This window comes from Microcebus murinus, chromosome 28, assembly GCF_040939455.1.
Source record: "Microcebus murinus isolate Inina chromosome 28, M.murinus_Inina_mat1.0, whole genome shotgun sequence".
Taxonomy (NCBI): Eukaryota; Metazoa; Chordata; class Mammalia; order Primates; family Cheirogaleidae; genus Microcebus; species Microcebus murinus.
The window spans coordinates 17,508,155-17,521,725 of NC_134131.1; the positions used below are offsets into that span (position 1 = coordinate 17,508,155).

The 13,571-nt window shown below is 64.4% G+C and overlaps 3 pseudogenes; all 3 read right to left on the minus strand.

The window, feature by feature from the left end:
* Nucleotides 1-3,382: 3,382 nt before the first annotated feature.
* LOC142865476 (uncharacterized) lies at nucleotides 3,383-3,501 on the minus strand (annotated as a pseudogene).
* A 3,489-nt stretch (nucleotides 3,502-6,990) lies between these two features.
* LOC142865477 (uncharacterized) lies at nucleotides 6,991-7,109 on the minus strand (annotated as a pseudogene).
* A 3,509-nt stretch (nucleotides 7,110-10,618) lies between these two features.
* LOC142865478 (uncharacterized) lies at nucleotides 10,619-10,737 on the minus strand (annotated as a pseudogene).
* Between the last annotated feature and the right edge of the window lie 2,834 nt (nucleotides 10,738-13,571).

Here is a 13,571-nt window from a genome sequence, read left to right on the forward strand (position 1 = left end):
GCCGCCGCCTCCCGCCCCAGGCCCCGCGCCGGGCCGGGCCTGTTGAGTTCGCCGGCCGGGTCCCGCGGGCTCCCAGGGACGGGGGTGATGGGCGGGGCGGGGCGGGGGGCTGTCTCTCTATACACACACACACACACACTCACACTCACTCACACAAGATGCGCCTCCACGGCTGGACTCGCCAAGGTGGAGCCCTCCCAGCCCCCCTCGTCTCCTCGCCCGGCCTCCTTCACCTACCCGCTGCCCACCCCCGGCGCGTCGCCGCCGCTGACGCTGACTGCGCACGCGCGCTCGCGCGGGGCGCTCGCCCTTTGACCCCAGCCAGGGGCCGCCCTCCCCCACAACCCCTTTCAGCTGCGCCCCCCCTCGCCCTGTGGGTGGGCTGCCGCCTATTCCCCCGGGCCAGGGCTGGGGCACAGCCAGTGTATGGGGCGTCTCTCTCTGGGGATGTGTCCCATGGGTGGGGTGGGGTGGCGTGGTTTGTGGGGCGCTGAAGAAATCAGTCCCCTCCATCTCCTACCTCTGGAAAACGCCCAAGCCCGTGGAGAACTGCCGGCACCGCTTCGTGGGGGCCGGGACCCTCCTCTGTGTCCTCCTGTGGCCCAGTCCAAGGGGCCTGGGCCTGGCCGGGGCTGCATTGGACCCCAACCACCCTGGCGTGTGGACTCGCTAAAAATCGGCCATTAGATATTGGATTCCAGCTTCCTTGAGGTCATTTCACTAATGAGTGCACCGGAAAGAGTTTCCTAATCCATCTGTGAGGGTGGCAACTGAAAGAGAATTTTAAAGCTGACAGAATAGGCGAGGGAAGGCATAGGAGATTTCCACACCCAGCAAGGAAGCCTTTCCCGAAATGGAAGAAAGAAACGAGCAAACAGAGACACCGGTAGCCCGCCCGGAAAAGAGTCTGCCCCCGAGAGAAAGTACCCTGACCAGGTTCACCCATGGGTGGGTGGGTGGCGAGCTAGCGAGGTTCAGAAGAGCGAGGACCGCAGTCTGTGCGGAAGACACCTGCGCTCGGGTGTGTGTGGCGGCCCGATTCGCAAGCAGCTCTAGATGTTAAACCAAGGAGAAGCCAGGGAGTTCCCAACGCCCCAGGTGTCCTCAGCCCACGACTGGCTGCTGTGGGAATGCGAAGCCCGGCTCCTTGTCTCAGAGCGGGGTTCCCAGGAGGATCAGGCTGAAGCTGGGACTTGGCCTCAAAGTGTCCCCTCGCATGGCCACCCCCTTCCCCTTCCTGCTCCTCTACTCCTGGTGCCCCTCCATCCAGGGGCCAGACCTTAGAGAGTCACCGCAAGAGAATCCTGGTCCCCAAGGAGCCTTCTGGGGGACCGGTGCTGAGAGAGGTTGTGGGCATGGCCCGCTGGGGCTCTGCCCGACCCAGGGCTGAGAGATGCCACCTCCCAGCTCTGGGTCCCTGCAGGAAGTGTTGGCAAGCACAGGGCCAGTCCCCCAAAGGCCCAGGTGCAGGGAGCCCAGGCCAAGCAGCCTGTGGAAGAAGCCACTTGCCGTGCCACCCCGGGAACAGGACTGCAGGCCCCGGCCCTTCCCACCTCCTCCTCCTCCTCCTCCCCCCCCCGCACCTCCCCCCCCCGGACATGGCACAGGGCTCAGAGACACCTCAGACTCTTGCTACCCAAGGTGCAAAGGGCATCAGTTGCTCCTCCAAGCCCCCCGCCCAGCAGACCACGTTGTCCAGCCAGCCCCCGGGCCTCCCTGGGGTGCCCAGCACAAAAGTGCAGACACCCACCGGACCCTCAGTCTCAGCTTTCGGATGTTTTTGCCACTCTAAGGACCCGCAGGCCCGCTGGGCCTTCGGGCAGGACAGAGAGCCCCGGGATCCGCCTTGGAGAGCTGCGTGTACGTACGTCCCCATCAGGAGGCGGTCCCCACCTCCGCGGCTCTCCCCTTGGCTCTCCCCTTGCGGGGAGCGGCAGCAGCCTGCAGCCGCAGGGCCTCAGGGAAGACACCAGGCTGGGCCCCCGCGGCACAGCGGGGGCACGTCCCCCGCACTCGACTTAGGGACGGCTGCTGGAGACTGCTGCGGCCACCCTGCTGCCGGGTTTCTGGAGGGCTTCCTGGAAGCAGCGTCCACACCAAGCCCTTGGAAGGCCCAGGCGACGGAGGAGCCGGTCAGGCAGGGGCCGAGGACGGTGAGAGGCCGGGCGGGAAGGAGCATGTCAGGCAGGGGCAGAGGACGGTGACAGGCCGGGCGGGGAGGAGCCGGTCAGGCGGGGGCCCAGGACAGTGACGGGCCTGGCCGGGGAGGAGTGCGTCAGGCAGGGGCAGAGGAGACGGGCTGGGTAAGGGTTAGGGTTACAGTTAGGGCACAATTCACAATCGCAAAGACGTGGAAGCGACCCGAGTGCCCATCCATCCAGGAGTGCATGAATAAAATGTGGCGCGTGGACACCACGGAGTGCCATTCGGCTGTGAGGAGCAGCGGTGAGAGGGCACCTCTCGTGTTCTCCTGGCCAGAGCTGGAACCTGTTCCAGTAAGCCAAGTATCCCAAGAATGGACACACGAGCACCACGTGAGCGCGCTCACCAGCAAATTGGAACGAACGGATGGACACCTAAGTGGACGGAGAGGAATCACCTTCATCGGGTGGGTGTCGGGCGGGTGGGGGGAGGGGATGGGCATCCACATCCATTAGGAATGGGGTGGGTGCGCACCGACTGGGGGATGGGCGCACTTGAAGCTCTGACCCCAGGGGGGAGGCTTGGAGAGGGCAACGTACCCGACCTTAACACTGGTACCCCCACAATACGCTGGAACAACATGAGAGGTATATGAATGAGAACACAGGGGGGAGGGGGGCACGGGCAATACATGTCACCTGAATACTTGTACTCCCATCATCTGCTTGAAAAGAGAGAGGAAAGAAAATGCAATAATAGAGGTAAGAGACACTTTTTAAAAATAATGAATCCGAAGAGAAAAGTAAAAGGAGGCCTGTGGAGCAGGTCTGGGTGTGACTCCGGATCCCCCAACATCAGGTGCCACCACCAAAGATTCCTGCGTGGAGCCCATAGAACCCCCAAAAGCAACGGGACGAGTTCTGGTCACATACTCCCTCAAAATGACATCCTGGCCTTCTTCTGGAACTCCCTCCCCTCTCAGACTCTCAAGGTTTCCTCCAGCGTGTCGGTTCCCACAGAGCAGACCTTTGGTCTGAGACCTGACAGTCCAGATGCCACGCATGCTGCCGCGTGGCGGCGGTGTCTCGGCTTGGGACAAGAGGAGGCCCCACGGTGCGGGCTGGGGCGCCAGGCACCGCGGCGGGCGCTGAGGGTTGGGGTCACCCCCACACCGGGCCGCCGCCGCGCTCCCAGAAAGGGGACAGAACAAGAGGCAAAAAAAAAAAAAAAAAAAAGAAGCAGCCTGAGGCACCCGGTATTCCCAGGCGGTCTCCCATCCAAGTCCTAACCGGGCCCCACCCTGCTTAGCTTCCGAGACCAGACGAGATCGGGGGCGTTCAGGGTGGTGTGGCCCTAGACGGCGGCGGAGGCCGCCCCTGCCCCACTCAAGAAGCCGAGCCTCTCTGCGCTTTCCCCCCGCCGCCGCCGCCGCCGCCGCCGCCGCCGCCGCCGCCGCCGCCGCCGCCTCCCGCCCCAGGCCCCGCGCCGGGCCGGGCCTGTTGAGTTCGCCGGCCGGGTCCCGCGGGCTCCCAGGGACGGGGGTGATGGGCGGGGCGGGGCGGGGGGCTGTCTCTCTATACACACACACACACACTCACACTCACTCACACAAGATGCGCCTCCACGGCTGGACTCGCCAAGGTGGAGCCCTCCCAGCCCCCCTCGTCTCCTCGCCCGGCCTCCTTCACCTACCCGCTGCCCACCCCCGGCGCGTCGCCGCCGCTGACGCTGACTGCGCACGCGCGCTCGCGCGGGGCGCTCGCCCTTTGACCCCAGCCAGGGGCCGCCCTCCCCCACAACCCCTTTCAGCTGCGCCCCCCCTCGCCCTGTGGGTGGGCTGCCGCCTATTCCCCCGGGCCAGGGCTGGGGCACAGCCAGTGTATGGGGCGTCTCTCTCTGGGGATGTGTCCCATGGGTGGGGTGGGGTGGCGTGGTTTGTGGGGCGCTGAAGAAATCAGTCCCCTCCATCTCCTACCTCTGGAAAACGCCCAAGCCCGTGGAGAACTGCCGGCACCGCTTCGTGGGGGCCGGGACCCTCCTCTGTGTCCTCCTGTGGCCCAGTCCAAGGGGCCTGGGCCTGGCCGGGGCTGCATTGGACCCCAACCACCCTGGCGTGTGGACTCGCTAAAAATCGGCCATTAGATATTGGATTCCAGCTTCCTTGAGGTCATTTCACTAATGAGTGCACCGGAAAGAGTTTCCTAATCCATCTGTGAGGGTGGCAACTGAAAGAGAATTTTAAAGCTGACAGAATAGGCGAGGGAAGGCATAGGAGATTTCCACACCCAGCAAGGAAGCCTTTCCCGAAATGGAAGAAAGAAACGAGCAAACAGAGACACCGGTAGCCCGCCCGGAAAAGAGTCTGCCCCCGAGAGAAAGTACCCTGACCAGGTTCACCCATGGGTGGGTGGGTGGCGAGCTAGCGAGGTTCAGAAGAGCGAGGACCGCAGTCTGTGCGGAAGACACCTGCGCTCGGGTGTGTGTGGCGGCCCGATTCGCAAGCAGCTCTAGATGTTAAACCAAGGAGAAGCCAGGGAGTTCCCAACGCCCCAGGTGTCCTCAGCCCACGACTGGCTGCTGTGGGAATGCGAAGCCCGGCTCCAGTCTCAGAGCGGGGTTCCCAGGAGGATCAGGCTGAAGCTGGGACTTGGCCTCAAAGTGTCCCCTCGCATGGCCACCCCCTTCCCCTTCCTGCTCCTCTACTCCTGGTGCCCCTCCATCCAGGGGCCAGACCTTAGAGAGTCACCGCAAGAGAATCCTGGTCCCAAAGGAGCCTTCTGGGGGACCGGTGCTGAGAGAGGTTGTGGGCATGGCCCGCTGGGGCTCTGCCCGACCCAGGGCTGAGAGATGCCACCTCCCAGCTCTGGGTCCCTGCAGGAAGTGTTGGCAAGCACAGGGCCAGTCCCCCAAAGGCCCAGGTGCAGGGAGCCCAGGCCAAGCAGCCTGTGGAAGAAGCCACTTGCCGTGCCACCCCGGGAACAGGACTGCAGGCCCCGGCCCTTCCCACCTCCTCCTCCTCCTCCTCCCCCCCCCGCACCTCCCCCCCCCGGACATGGCACAGGGCTCAGAGACACCTCAGACTCTTGCTACCCAAGGTGCAAAGGGCATCAGTTGCTCCTCCAAGCCCCCCGCCCAGCAGACCACGTTGTCCAGCCAGCCCCCGGGCCTCCCTGGGGTGCCCAGCACAAAAGTGCAGACACCCACCGGACCCTCAGTCTCAGCTTTCGGATGTTTTTGCCACTCTAAGGACCCGCAGGCCCGCTGGGCCTTCGGGCAGGACAGAGAGCCCCGGGATCCGCCTTGGAGAGCTGCGTGTACGTACGTCCCCATCAGGAGGCGGTCCCCACCTCCGCGGCTCTCCCCTTGGCTCTCCCCTTGGCTCTCCCCTTGCGGGGAGCGGCAGCAGCCTGCAGCCGCAGGGCCTCAGGGAAGACACCAGGCTGGGCCCCCGCGGCACAGCGGGGGCACGTCCCCCGCACTCGACTTAGGGACGGCTGCTGGAGACTGCTGCGGCCACCCTGCTGCCGGGTTTCTGGAGGGCTTCCTGGAAGCAGCGTCCACACCAAGCCCTTGGAAGGCCCAGGCGACGGAGGAGCCGGTCAGGCAGGGGCCGAGGACGGTGAGAGGCCGGGCGGGAAGGAGCATGTCAGGCAGGGGCAGAGGACGGTGACAGGCCGGGCGGGGAGGAGCCGGTCAGGCGGGGGCCCAGGACAGTGACGGGCCTGGCCGGGGAGGAGTGCGTCAGGCAGGGGCAGAGGAGACGGGCTGGGTAAGGGTTAGGGTTACAGTTAGGGCACAATTCACAATCGCAAAGACGTGGAAGCGACCCGAGTGCCCATCCATCCAGGAGTGCATGAATAAAATGTGGCGCGTGGACACCACGGAGTGCCATTCGGCTGTGAGGAGCAGCGGTGAGAGGGCACCTCTCGTGTTCTCCTGGCCAGAGCTGGAACCCGTTCCAGTAAGCCAAGTATCCCAAGAATGGACACACGAGCACCACGTGAGCGCGCTCACCAGCAAATTGGAACGAACGGATGGACACCTAAGTGGACGGAGAGGAATCACCTTCATCGGGTGGGTGTCGGGCGGGTGGGGGGAGGGGAGGGGCATCCACATCCATTAGGCATGGGGTGGGTGCGCACCGACTGGGGGATGGGCGCACTTGAAGCTCTGACCCCAGGGGGGAGGCTTGGAGAGGGCAACGTACCCGACCTTAACACTGGTACCCCCACAATACGCTGGAACAACATGAGAGGTATATGAATGAGAACACAGGGGGGAGGGGGGCACGGGCAATACATGTCACCTGAATACTTGTACTCCCATCATCTGCTTGAAAAGAGAGAGGAAAGAAAATGCAATAATAGAGGTAAGAGACACTTTTTAAAAATAATGAATCCGAAGAGAAAAGTAAAAGGAGGCCTGTGGAGCAGGTCTGGGTGTGACTCCGGATCCCCCAACATCAGGTGCCACCACCAAAGATTCCTGCGTGGAGCCCATAGAACCCCCAAAAGCAACGGGACGAGTTCTGGTCACATACTCCCTCAAAATGACATCCTGGCCTTCTTCTGGAACTCCCTCCCCTCTCAGACTCTCAAGGTTTCCTCCAGCGTGTCGGTTCCCACAGAGCAGACCTTTGGTCTGAGACCTGACAGTCCAGATGCCACGCATGCTGCCGCGTGGCGGCGGTGTCTCGGCTTGGGACAAGAGGAGGCCCCACGGTGCGGGCTGGGGCGCCAGGCACCGCGGCGGGCGCTGAGGGTTGGGGTCACCCCCACACCGGGCCGCCGCCGCGCTCCCAGAAAGGGGACAGAACAAGAGGCAAAAAAAAAAAAAAAAAAAAGAAGCAGCCTGAGGCACCCGGTATTCCCAGGCGGTCTCCCATCCAAGTCCTAACCGGGCCCCACCCTGCTTAGCTTCCGAGACCAGACGAGATCGGGGGCGTTCAGGGTGGTGTGGCCCTAGACGGCGGCGGAGGCCGCCCCTGCCCCACTCAAGAAGCCGAGCCTCTCTGCGCTTTCCCCCCGCCGCCGCCGCCGCCGCCGCCGCCGCCGCCGCCGCCGCCGCCGCCGCCGCCGCCGCCGCCGCCGCCTCCCGCCCCAGGCCCCGCGCCGGGCCGGGCCTGTTGAGTTCGCCGGCCGGGTCCCGCGGGCTCCCAGGGACGGGGGTGATGGGCGGGGCGGGGCGGGGGGCTGTCTCTCTATACACACACACACACACACTCACACTCACTCACACAAGATGCGCCTCCACGGCTGGACTCGCCAAGGTGGAGCCCTCCCAGCCCCCCTCGTCTCCTCGCCCGGCCTCCTTCACCTACCCGCTGCCCACCCCCGGCGCGTCGCCGCCGCTGACGCTGACTGCGCACGCGCGCTCGCGCGGGGCGCTCGCCCTTTGACCCCAGCCAGGGGCCGCCCTCCCCCACAACCCCTTTCAGCTGCGCCCCCCCTCGCCCTGTGGGTGGGCTGCCGCCTATTCCCCCGGGCCAGGGCTGGGGCACAGCCAGTGTATGGGGCGTCTCTCTCTGGGGATGTGTCCCATGGGTGGGGTGGGGTGGCGTGGTTTGTGGGGCGCTGAAGAAATCAGTCCCCTCCATCTCCTACCTCTGGAAAACGCCCAAGCCCGTGGAGAACTGCCGGCACCGCTTCGTGGGGGCCGGGACCCTCCTCTGTGTCCTCCTGTGGCCCAGTCCAAGGGGCCTGGGCCTGGCCGGGGCTGCATTGGACCCCAACCACCCTGGCGTGTGGACTCGCTAAAAATCGGCCATTAGATATTGGATTCCAGCTTCCTTGAGGTCATTTCACTAATGAGTGCACCGGAAAGAGTTTCCTAATCCATCTGTGAGGGTGGCAACTGAAAGAGAATTTTAAAGCTGACAGAATAGGCGAGGGAAGGCATAGGAGATTTCCACACCCAGCAAGGAAGCCTTTCCCGAAATGGAAGAAAGAAACGAGCAAACAGAGACACCGGTAGCCCGCCCGGAAAAGAGTCTGCCCCCGAGAGAAAGTACCCTGACCAGGTTCACCCATGGGTGGGTGGGTGGCGAGCTAGCGAGGTTCAGAAGAGCGAGGACCGCAGTCTGTGCGGAAGACACCTGCGCTCGGGTGTGTGTGGCGGCCCGATTCGCAAGCAGCTCTAGATGTTAAACCAAGGAGAAGCCAGGGAGTTCCCAACGCCCCAGGTGTCCTCAGCCCACGACTGGCTGCTGTGGGAATGCGAAGCCCGGCTCCTTGTCTCAGAGCGGGGTTCCCAGGAGGATCAGGCTGAAGCTGGGACTTGGCCTCAAAGTGTCCCCTCGCATGGCCACCCCCTTCCCCTTCCTGCTCCTCTACTCCTGGTGCCCCTCCATCCAGGGGCCAGACCTTAGAGAGTCACCGCAAGAGAATCCTGGTCCCCAAGGAGCCTTCTGGGGGACCGGTGCTGAGAGAGGTTGTGGGCATGGCCCGCTGGGGCTCTGCCCGACCCAGGGCTGAGAGATGCCACCTCCCAGCTCTGGGTCCCTGCAGGAAGTGTTGGCAAGCACAGGGCCAGTCCCCCAAAGGCCCAGGTGCAGGGAGCCCAGGCCAAGCAGCCTGTGGAAGAAGCCACTTGCCGTGCCACCCCGGGAACAGGACTGCAGGCCCCGGCCCTTCCCACCTCCTCCTCCTCCTCCTCCCCCCCCCGCACCTCCCCCCCCCGGACATGGCACAGGGCTCAGAGACACCTCAGACTCTTGCTACCCAAGGTGCAAAGGGCATCAGTTGCTCCTCCAAGCCCCCCGCCCAGCAGACCACGTTGTCCAGCCAGCCCCCGGGCCTCCCTGGGGTGCCCAGCACAAAAGTGCAGACACCCACCGGACCCTCAGTCTCAGCTTTCGGATGTTTTTGCCACTCTAAGGACCCGCAGGCCCGCTGGGCCTTCGGGCAGGACAGAGAGCCCCGGGATCCGCCTTGGAGAGCTGCGTGTACGTACGTCCCCATCAGGAGGCGGTCCCCACCTCCGCGGCTCTCCCCTTGGCTCTCCCCTTGGCTCTCCCCTTGCGGGGAGCGGCAGCAGCCTGCAGCCGCAGGGCCTCAGGGAAGACACCAGGCTGGGCCCCCGCGGCACAGCGGGGGCACGTCCCCCGCACTCGACTTAGGGACGGCTGCTGGAGACTGCTGCGGCCACCCTGCTGCCGGGTTTCTGGAGGGCTTCCTGGAAGCAGCGTCCACACCAAGCCCTTGGAAGGCCCAGGCGACGGAGGAGCCGGTCAGGCAGGGGCCGAGGACGGTGAGAGGCCGGGCGGGAAGGAGCATGTCAGGCAGGGGCAGAGGACGGTGACAGGCCGGGCGGGGAGGAGCCGGTCAGGCGGGGGCCCAGGACAGTGACGGGCCTGGCCGGGGAGGAGTGCGTCAGGCAGGGGCAGAGGAGACGGGCTGGGTAAGGGTTAGGGTTACAGTTAGGGCACAATTCACAATCGCAAAGACGTGGAAGCGACCCGAGTGCCCATCCATCCAGGAGTGCATGAATAAAATGTGGCGCGTGGACACCACGGAGTGCCATTCGGCTGTGAGGAGCAGCGGTGAGAGGGCACCTCTCGTGTTCTCCTGGCCAGAGCTGGAACCCGTTCCAGTAAGCCAAGTATCCCAAGAATGGACACACGAGCACCACGTGAGCGCGCTCACCAGCAAATTGGAACGAACGGATGGACACCTAAGTGGACGGAGAGGAATCACCTTCATCGGGTGGGTGTCGGGCGGGTGGGGGGAGGGGAGGGGCATCCACATCCATTAGGAATGGGGTGGGTGCGCACCGACTGGGGGATGGGCGCACTTGAAGCTCTGACCCCAGGGGGGAGGCTTGGAGAGGGCAACGTACCCGACCTTAACACTGGTACCCCCACAATACGCTGGAACAACATGAGAGGTATATGAATGAGAACACAGGGGGGAGGGGGGCACGGGCAATACATGTCACCTGAATACTTGTACTCCCATCATCTGCTTGAAAAGAGAGAGGAAAGAAAATGCAATAATAGAGGTAAGAGACACTTTTTAAAAATAATGAATCCGAAGAGAAAAGTAAAAGGAGGCCTGTGGAGCAGGTCTGGGTGTGACTCCGGATCCCCCAACATCAGGTGCCACCACCAAAGATTCCTGCGTGGAGCCCATAGAACCCCCAAAAGCAACGGGACGAGTTCTGGTCACATACTCCCTCAAAATGACATCCTGGCCTTCTTCTGGAACTCCCTCCCCTCTCAGACTCTCAAGGTTTCCTCCAGCGTGTCGGTTCCCACAGAGCAGACCTTTGGTCTGAGACCTGACAGTCCAGATGCCACGCATGCTGCCGCGTGGCGGCGGTGTCTCGGCTTGGGACAAGAGGAGGCCCCACGGTGCGGGCTGGGGCGCCAGGCACCGCGGCGGGCGCTGAGGGTTGGGGTCACCCCCACACCGGGCCGCCGCCGCGCTCCCAGAAAGGGGACAGAACAAGAGGCAAAAAAAAAAAAAAAAAAAGAAGCAGCCTGAGGCACCCGGTATTCCCAGGCGGTCTCCCATCCAAGTCCTAACCGGGCCCCACCCTGCTTAGCTTCCGAGACCAGACGAGATCGGGGGCGTTCAGGGTGGTGTGGCCCTAGACGGCGGCGGAGGCCGCCCCTGCCCCACTCAAGAAGCCGAGCCTCTCTGCGCTTTCCCCCCGCCGCCGCCGCCGCCGCCGCCGCCGCCGCCGCCGCCGCCGCCTCCCGCCCCAGGCCCCGCGCCGGGCCGGGCCTGTTGAGTTCGCCGGCCGGGTCCCGCGGGCTCCCAGGGACGGGGGTGATGGGCGGGGCGGGGCGGGGGGCTGTCTCTCTATACACACACACACACACACTCACACTCACTCACACAAGATGCGCCTCCACGGCTGGACTCGCCAAGGTGGAGCCCTCCCAGCCCCCCTCGTCTCCTCGCCCGGCCTCCTTCACCTACCCGCTGCCCACCCCCGGCGCGTCGCCGCCGCTGACGCTGACTGCGCACGCGCGCTCGCGCGGGGCGCTCGCCCTTTGACCCCAGCCAGGGGCCGCCCTCCCCCACAACCCCTTTCAGCTGCGCCCCCCCTCGCCCTGTGGGTGGGCTGCCGCCTATTCCCCCGGGCCAGGGCTGGGGCACAGCCAGTGTATGGGGCGTCTCTCTCTGGGGATGTGTCCCATGGGTGGGGTGGGGTGGCGTGGTTTGTGGGGCGCTGAAGAAATCAGTCCCCTCCATCTCCTACCTCTGGAAAACGCCCAAGCCCGTGGAGAACTGCCGGCACCGCTTCGTGGGGGCCGGGACCCTCCTCTGTGTCCTCCTGTGGCCCAGTCCAAGGGGCCTGGGCCTGGCCGGGGCTGCATTGGACCCCAACCACCCTGGCGTGTGGACTCGCTAAAAATCGGCCATTAGATATTGGATTCCAGCTTCCTTGAGGTCATTTCACTAATGAGTGCACCGGAAAGAGTTTCCTAATCCATCTGTGAGGGTGGCAACTGAAAGAGAATTTTAAAGCTGACAGAATAGGCGAGGGAAGGCATAGGAGATTTCCACACCCAGCAAGGAAGCCTTTCCCGAAATGGAAGAAAGAAACGAGCAAACAGAGACACCGGTAGCCCGCCCGGAAAAGAGTCTGCCCCCGAGAGAAAGTACCCTGACCAGGTTCACCCATGGGTGGGTGGGTGGCGAGCTAGCGAGGTTCAGAAGAGCGAGGACCGCAGTCTGTGCGGAAGACACCTGCGCTCGGGTGTGTGTGGCGGCCCGATTCGCAAGCAGCTCTAGATGTTAAACCAAGGAGAAGCCAGGGAGTTCCCAACGCCCCAGGTGTCCTCAGCCCACGACTGGCTGCTGTGGGAATGCGAAGCCCGGCTCCTTGTCTCAGAGCGGGGTTCCCAGGAGGATCAGGCTGAAGCTGGGACTTGGCCTCAAAGTGTCCCCTCGCATGGCCACCCCCTTCCCCTTCCTGCTCCTCTACTCCTGGTGCCCCTCCATCCAGGGGCCAGACCTTAGAGAGTCACCGCAAGAGAATCCTGGTCCCCAAGGAGCCTTCTGGGGGACCGGTGCTGAGAGAGGTTGTGGGCATGGCCCGCTGGGGCTCTGCCCGACCCAGGGCTGAGAGATGCCACCTCCCAGCTCTGGGTCCCTGCAGGAAGTGTTGGCAAGCACAGGGCCAGTCCCCCAAAGGCCCAGGTGCAGGGAGCCCAGGCCAAGCAGCCTGTGGAAGAAGCCACTTGCCGTGCCACCCCGGGAACAGGACTGCAGGCCCCGGCCCTTCCCACCTCCTCCTCCTCCTCCTCCCCCCCCCGCACCTCCCCCCCCCGGACATGGCACAGGGCTCAGAGACACCTCAGACTCTTGCTACCCAAGGTGCAAAGGGCATCAGTTGCTCCTCCAAGCCCCCCGCCCAGCAGACCACGTTGTCCAGCCAGCCCCCGGGCCTCCCTGGGGTGCCCAGCACAAAAGTGCAGACACCCACCGGACCCTCAGTCTCAGCTTTCGGATGTTTTTGCCACTCTAAGGACCCGCAGGCCCGCTGGGCCTTCGGGCAGGACAGAGAGCCCCGGGATCCGCCTTGGAGAGCTGCGTGTACGTACGTCCCCATCAGGAGGCGGTCCCCACCTCCGCGGCTCTCCCCTTGGCTCTCCCCTTGCGGGGAGCGGCAGCAGCCTGCAGCCGCAGGGCCTCAGGGAAGACACCAGGCTGGGCCCCCGCGGCACAGCGGGGGCACGTCCCCCGCACTCGACTTAGGGACGGCTGCTGGAGACTGCTGCGGCCACCCTGCTGCCGGGTTTCTGGAGGGCTTCCTGGAAGCAGCGTCCACACCAAGCCCTTGGAAGGCCCAGGCGACGGAGGAGCCGGTCAGGCAGGGGCCGAGGACGGTGAGAGGCCGGGCGGGAAGGAGCATGTCAGGCAGGGGCAGAGGACGGTGACAGGCCGGGCGGGGAGGAGCCGGTCAGGCGGGGGCCCAGGACAGTGACGGGCCTGGCCGGGGAGGAGTGCGTCAGGCAGGGGCAGAGGAGACGGGCTGGGTAAGGGTTAGGGTTACAGTTAGGGCACAATTCACAATCGCAAAGACGTGGAAGCGACCCGAGTGCCCATCCATCCAGGAGTGCATGAATAAAATGTGGCGCGTGGACACCACGGAGTGCCATTCGGCTGTGAGGAGCAGCGGTGAGAGGGCACCTCTCGTGTTCTCCTGGCCAGAGCTGGAACCCGTTCCAGTAAGCCAAGTATCCCAAGAATGGACACACGAGCACCACGTGAGCGCGCTCACCAGCAAATTGGAACGAACGGATGGACACCTAAGTGGACGGAGAGGAATCACCTTCATCGGGTGGGTGTCGGGCGGGTGGGGGGAGGGGAGGGGCATCCACATCCATTAGGCATGGGGTGGGTGCGCACCGACTGGGGGATGGGCGCACTTGAAGCTCTGACCCCAGGGGGGAGGCTTGGAGAGGGCAACGTACC